Genomic DNA, 7691 nt, shown 5'->3' with positions numbered 1-7691 from the left:
TGTTAATTGTTTTCTGATTGTTTTGTAGTTTCTTTTCTTCTTTCCTCCTCTCTTGCTCTCCTTGTAATTTGACTTTTTTTTTTTTCTTTTTTTGCAGTGGTATGCTGTGATTCTTCTGTCTTTATCTTTTGTGTACCTACAACACATATTTTTTTCTTTGTGGTTACCTTGTTGCTTATGTAAAATCTTTTTTAGTTCTAACAGTTTGTTTTAAGCCAATAATAACTTTGGCTACATATAAAAACTATATTTACCTTCTCTCACCACATTTTATGTTATTAATGTCACAATTTACATCTTTTGTATACTACGTATCCGTTAACAAATTAGCGTAAAGTTATTTTAATACTTTTGTCTTTTAAACTTTCTACTCCAGTTAGAAGTGATTTTTACATCATCCTTGACTCATTAGAATATTTTGAAGTGGACTATATTCTTATCTTTACAGTGAGCTTTATATTTTTACATGTTCTCAAGTTGTTGGCTAACATCCTTTCATTCTAATTTAAATAACTCCTTTTGTCATTTATTGTCAGGCAGGTCTGGTCGTAATGAAATTCCTCAGTTTTTCTCGAAGATCTTTTATCTCTCCATTTCCAAAGGTCAGATTTGCAGAGTATGGTAGACTTATTGGCAGATTTTCTTTTTCTTTCAGTACTTTGAACAGATAATCTCACTTTCTCCTGGTTTCCAAAGTTTCTGCTGGAAAATTTGCTTACCGTCCTCATGAGGGTTCCTTTACATGTGAAGAGTCACTTTTTCTTTCTCTGAGTGTAGCAGGATGAGCCGCAGACAAAACCTCTCAGACACCGAGTTGTAGAAGGAAGTGCTTTATTCAGCTGGGAGCATCAGCAAGCTACTGCCTTAAAGTCCAAGCTCCCCAAGTGCACAATTTCTGTCCCTTTTAAGGGCTCACAACACTAAAGATTTCACAGAAAGGGTCATGATTGATTTGCGCGAGCAGGAGGCACGTGACAGGGGCTGCATGCACCGGTAGTCAGAGTGAAACAGAACAGAGCAGGGAGTTTCACAATGTTCTTTTATACAATACCAGGAATCTATGGATAACATCAGTTTCTAAGTCATGAGTTAATTTGTTAATTTTTAACTACTAGGTTTAGGCCAGGCAGGCCCAGGCCCGGTTTTGGACCTGGCACGGGCTGCCTGTCTTTGGTTTCACTTCCTTTTTTCTTAAAACAGGTACTGAGTATAAAACAATATGAGAGGCTCTCTCTCTTCCCTCATGAGGAGTCAAAACTACAGTATGCTTTTATGACACTGTATTTTTTACTTTTGAGAATTTGATTATAGTATATCTGGTGAAGATTTCTTTATATTCTATCTAACTGAGGTTCTTCAGGCTTCATATATCTGGGTATTCATTTTCCTCTCCAGATTTGTGAAATTTTCTGTCATTATTTCTTTAAACAAATTTTCAGTCATTTTCTTTTCCTCTGTTGCTTCTAGAATTTTCATAATACATATATTGTTTGCTTGATGTTCAGCTATAACTTCTGTTGTGTTTCTTCACTATTTTTCCTTCTTTTATCTTTCTGTTCTGCTATCTGGCAAATCTCAAACGACCTGTTGAGCTCCCTGATATTTTCTTCTGTTTGATCAAGTACAGATGGTTCTCAAATTTCAGTGGTTTGACTTACAATTTTTTGACTTTACAATGGTGTAACACCAGCACAATTTTGTTATACTTTAAATTTTGAACTTTGATCTTTTCCCAGGCTAGCAGTAAGTGGTACATGAGATTTTCGACACTTTATTATAAAATAGACTTTGTGTTAGATGAGTTTGCCCAGCATGAGCTAATTTAAGTGTTCTGAACACAGTTAAGGTGGGCTAGACTAAACTGTGATGTTTGGTAGGCTAGTTGTATTAAATGCATCTTTTACTTACAATATTTTCAACTTACAATGAGTATATTGAATGTAACATTGTAAGTTTAACATTTGGATGCTCTTGAAGCTTTCCAAGTAGTTTTTCTATTCAGTTATTATGTTCCTCAGTCCCAGAATTCCTGTTTTGTTCTTTTTTTATAGTTTATATTTTTTTGTTAAACTTCTAAATTTGTTCATGTATTGTTTTTATGATTTTATTTGGTTGTTTGTTCTCCTCTGTAGTTCACTGAGCTTCCTTAAGAGGATTATTTTGAATTATTTGTCAGGCAGTTCATACATCTTTATTTTTTAGAGCTAGTTACTGGTTCTTTTATTTTTTCCTCTTCTGGTGATGTCAGATTTCCCTGATTATTTGACTTTTTTTTTTTTTGTCTTGCATTATGTTCTATGTATTTGAAGAAGTAAGCTGGAGTGCAGTGGCACGATCTCCGCTCACTGCAGGCTCTGCCTCCCGGGTTCACGCCATTCTCCCACCTCAGCCTCCCTAGCAGCTGGGACTACAGGCACTCGCCACCATGCCTGGCTGATTTTTTTGTGTTTTTAGTAGAGACAGGGTTTCACCATGTTAGCCAGGATGGTCTTGATCTCCTGACCTTGTGATCCACACGCCTCAGCCTCCCAAAGTTCTGGGATTACAGGCTTGAGCCACGGTGCCCGGCCACATCTCTTCTAATCTTTACAGACAGGCTTCAGCGAAGAGAGTCCTTCACCAATCAACCCATGTACAGATTCTGAGAAGAATGTTTCTGGGATATCTGTGTACACTTGCTGCTGGAGTCCTTGAAACAGCTGACCTGATACCTCAATAAGTAGATGAGCAGCCCCGGCTTTTGGGTCCACCAGGTCCAGTCTGATGTCTGGATTTGCAGGAGTAGGCAGACATGGAATTTAGGTTTGTGTAGATGGGCCTGCTGCCTCATTGCACAGGGGTGAGCCTGAAGCTTGGGTCTACAGGTATAAGCCTGGATCTTGGGTACATGGGGTCTAGTGTGTTGCTGGGGTCCACTGGGGTGGACCTAGTAACTGTGTTCATGGTGACAGGACTGAAGTCTAGGTCCATTGGGATGGGCCCAGAGGCTGAGTCTATGAAGGCAGGTATGGGGCCAGCATCCACAGGGGCTGGCCTGAATCCTGAGGCTGCAGGAGCTAGCCTAGCCCTGGGGTGGATCTGAAAGCTGGCCCTGAAGGGGCATGGTGGTGAAGACCACAGTAAAATCACGTGTTAACTTCACTCTTCTTCCCCTGTGTGGAAGATATCACTGGTGGCACTGTGCTATGCTAAACAAGTTCAGGGGAGAGGTGATGTGAGTAATGTGAAACTGTCCTTACTCCCATCTTCAATCCATCTTTCTTTATTTCTGTACTTTACCCAGGCGTTGTAATCTGTCATATGGATTCCTTAGCTCTTGGCAAAGTATTTTCATGCATGGATGGTTGTTTAAATTGATGTTTCTGTGAGGAGTGCTGGAAACTTCCTTTTCATCATCATCTTGCTGATGTTACTCCTTCAGCATTATTTTTAACCACAGAAAGAACAGAAGCCAAAATATTAATATTTCATTTACTATAGTGTATACATAGAGGATTATTGTGTTATATTTGTTCTTATTGGAATTTGTTCACTTTTTAATGTGCTAAGGGATTATCAATGGGAGAACAATTACTTTCAGTAGGTTAGAGATTTGTCATCGAATTAGTTGTCAAGATTTACAGTAATTTAAAATATGTAGTAATTTTAAGGGAATAAATATCATGACCATATGTAGTAGTTTGGGGTTGGTTAGTAGGATGATGAATAATTTGATGTAACTGGAAATAGATGGTTAAACATGAACTATGATAATGAAAACATAATTTGCATGAGAGCTGCAAGCCTGATGGCTACTACAAAAATCTAGCATAATGTTCTTATGTATTGCCTGTGGGGCCCAGAGGCCCCTGGGCAACAGCTGTTGACTGTTTCATGATAAGAATATATGCTATAGAGTATAAAATAAAGTGCTTGGCAATGAGATGGCTTATATTTGTATTTAACTGTGGTCCTAAGATACTGTGAATAGTTGCTTTCCTAAACCTGGGATATTGTGATTATATTTCAAAATGTATGGAGCTGATGTTAAGTATTATGAAATTTTTGCACTTAACAGTAAAATTAACAGCTACTAAAATACTTTTCAACTGGAATTTGATAAAGACATTTATTTACCCCTTTCTGTTTTCTCAACCTATATTAACATTAAATGATAGAGCTCCTAGTTCTCTAGAATTGCTCAATAGATCATGGTTATATTTGTAATTTTCTTTGCTTTGGGTGGGATTTTAGATTAGACTTTACTTGAAGTAGCAGTATGCCTTCTTTTAAGAATGCATTAAACTTTATTCAATTTCTATGTAAATATTTATAATTCAATGATTATTTGTTATTATGGTTAATGTTGAAGGATAGTAATGGTATTGGCATATTTCCCATTGAAACTAATACTATGTATTTAAAGTACTCTTCAAAGTAAAAGGCCTTCTTTTAATAACTGGGTGCATCTATTCATTTATTTTATAATAATAGATTTCAAAAAGGGCCAGAAGTCCCAGCTTTATTTTACCAAGTTTATCCAAATGGATTTACCAATGGATATCCAAATTGGTTAAGTGGCTTGTCCAAGTTCAGCAAACATGCTGAAGTTCACCGCTTTTTAAGCTTCCCTAAAATGACCCAGCCCTCATAAATGCTTATGAAGCTTTAATCCAAAACATCTTTGGCATGTCTTCTAAGAACGAGCTTTGAAAAAAATGTAAGTTTGCTGGAATAATGATGTACTCAGCTTTTTCTTTTCCCAGAAGTTTTAGTATGTGAAGGAAATGAGTTCTAATATCAGAATTATATTTTTATTTGAAAAGCTTTAGTTTGATTATGTGTATTTTATATAGTAAGCTATAATAATTGTCATGACTCACATGTATAAATATCTAACATTCAAAATTGTTAAAGGCAATAGTGAATGGGTCTTTTAAGAAGTACAATAACATATGTATTCTATGAAAGACAAACATGGATGAAATGAACAACAAAATCAAAGTTAAGTATCAAAAGAGAAAAGGAGTTAGAGAAATATTTTAATATAAGTACTTTTTCAGTTTAATATTTCAAATGTAATTTTAAAATAAACTTAAACTATGAAAATGTATATTTCAGAAAGTGTATGGTAATTTTCAAATCTTTTAAAAAGAAGCAGTTGACAAACTGCAAGCCAGGTAAAACCTGGGTGTAAAAGGAAAGTTAGTTTGCTGTCTATAAGGAGATTAATAACTTTGTGGGGTAAAAGAGACACTGGGCAGCAGTGTATTAGAGCTCATATTACAGAGGAACTGGAGATTTTGTAAGGTGTCCCATTTTTCTTTGTCATGGATAAGAATATTTTGATAATAGTGAAATTCAGATCACATAACAACATGTATTTCTGGTGTTGAAATAAGACAATTAACTGGCTTTGAAAAATACTTGGATAGTTTTCAAACTACCCATGTATAATAATAGGAAAACTGCATAGACAAAGAAGTAGATGGGGAGAAAAAATAAATACAGTGTAAGCTTAGCACCAGAGATTGCAGGTCATGAGGATCTGTGTAGTGAGCCGCACAGTAAAATAAATACACTCTAAACAAATAAAGCATAGTGCATTCACTTAAATACTTTAAAATACTTAAAATAAATAGAAGAAGCATAGTGTATTTGTTGGTTACTGAGAAAAAGTAACAGGAAAGGCGACTCTGAATAATATAGATATTAATTTATGAAGTGTGAGGCTATCTCTAATATGTTAATAACATTAAAACATAATAATCCATCATTGACATGCTGAATGAACTTTCTAAGGGGCTCATTCCTTTACCTTTCTATAGAGAGGTGGCTGTCAGGTTCCACTTTCTGAAGTTTTCAAATGTTTTTTCTCTTTCTCTTTCCTTCTTTCGACACAAAAGAAAGTATTGGAAGAAATGTCCCCAAAAGTGTTTTGAATTTGCAGCAACTTTATCAAATACAAATAATAATAATAATAACTTGAAATATTGTTATGAGGTCAATTTTCCATTTATCAAAATTTCCTTTCTTGACAAACACAATTCATTCGTCATTTTAAGTTTTAAGGAAAGTGCTCTATTTAATGGCTCATTCATACTTTCATTGCTTGAAGTTGTCCATGTTTTATTGATTGCCTATTCTTTCTCTTCAGCAAAATGGCAGTACACTGATGAAGAACATGGGATCCCTTGGGTTAACACCACGCTAAATGTAACATAACACTCTTAGATGCTCAGTGTGTAGGCCAGAGCCTTCTAGTCTGTAATGTGACTGGGACATATACAGCATGAGATAAAGTTTAAACACTTTAGTGTTCAACTATAGATCTCAGAGCAACTTAAAGCACTGAGGTTGCCTAGGGACAAACATTTTCATGAATTATTTATTTATTTATTATTTTTTAGATGGACAGGAAGTATAATTTATTGATGAGTATTAAGAGGGGGCAGCACACTGGAAGCCCTCATGAGTGCCGAGTCTGCAACTTGTCCAGAGGGCCAGAAGTGGGGATGTACTTGATCCCACAGTCATCTGGGATGAGCCACTTCTCAGTCACCATGTCTTCAAATTCATCCACACTGAACTTAATGAAGCCCCACTTCTTTGAGATGTGGATCTTCTGGGGACCAGGGAACTTGAACTTGGCCCTGCCTAGGGCTTCAATCACGTGCTCCTTGTTCTGCATCTTGGTGCAGATGGACATGATAACTTGGCTGATGTGAACCCTGGTCATGGTGCCCTGGGGCTTTCCAAAGGTACCTCGCATGCCTGTTTGAGCCTGTGAGCCCCAGCACAGGACAACATCTTGTTGATGCAGATGACCTGGAAGGAGTGGAGCCACACCTGGATATGGAAGCGTCTTTGCCACAGCTTTTTACCATGTACTCACTGGCACAAATTCGGGCAGCCTCCCGGGCTTCAGAGGACAGGCACTCAACTTCATCTGACACCACATGGCCATAAAGCGGAAACTCATCCACTTTTGCCTTCTTCTGCCCCAGGTCAAAGATGCGAATCTTGGCATCAGGGACGCCTTGGAAGAAGCGAGACTTTGGGTATGGCCTGTTCTTAAAATACCGGTAACTACAGGCAGGGCCGTGTTCCATGGCAACACCAGGATCTTCAGTGGCGCGCTCAAGGGAGAGAGAATATGAATTCTTATTAATATAATAATTTATGTACTTTGCATCAATTTATTTTTATTTATGTTTAATTGACAAATAGAATTGTATGTGTATATGTGTATATATATACATTTATCTATCTATCTATCTATCTATCTATCTATCTATCTATCTATCTATCTATATTTTTTGTTGTTATTGTTGAGACGGGGTCTCGCTCTGTCGCCCAGGCTGGAGTGCAGTGGCTGGATGTCGGCTCATTGCAAGCTCCGCCTCCCGGGTTCCTGCCATTCTCCTGCCTCAGCCTCCCAAGTAGCTGGGACTACAGGCGCTGCCACCACACCCGGCTAGTTTTTTGTATTTTTAGTAGAGATGGGGTTTCACCATGTTAGCCAGGATGGTCTGGATCTTGTGACCTCGTGATCCACCCGCCTCAGCCTCCCAAAGTGCTGGGATTACAGGCGTGAGCCACCAAGCCCGGCTTTTTTTTTTTTTTTTTGGGGGGGAGTCTCGCTCTTTATTTCATGTTTTATTTTTTGAGAGGGAGTCTGGCTGTGTCTCCCAGGCTGGAGTGCAGTGGTG

The 7691-nt window shown here is 37.6% G+C and overlaps 1 pseudogene; it reads right to left on the bottom strand.

Moving 5' to 3' along the window:
• Positions 1 to 6448: 6448 nt before the first annotated feature.
• Positions 6449 to 7091, bottom strand: LOC112621580 (annotated as a pseudogene).
• Between the last annotated feature and the right edge of the window lie 600 nt (positions 7092 to 7691).

The sequence above is a fragment of the Theropithecus gelada genome, chromosome 3 (genome assembly GCF_003255815.1).
Source record: "Theropithecus gelada isolate Dixy chromosome 3, Tgel_1.0, whole genome shotgun sequence".
Lineage (NCBI taxonomy): Eukaryota > Metazoa > Chordata > Mammalia > Primates > Cercopithecidae > Theropithecus > Theropithecus gelada.
The sequence above is the reverse complement of the archived record's forward strand: the minus strand, read 5'-3'. Positions and strand labels throughout refer to the sequence as shown.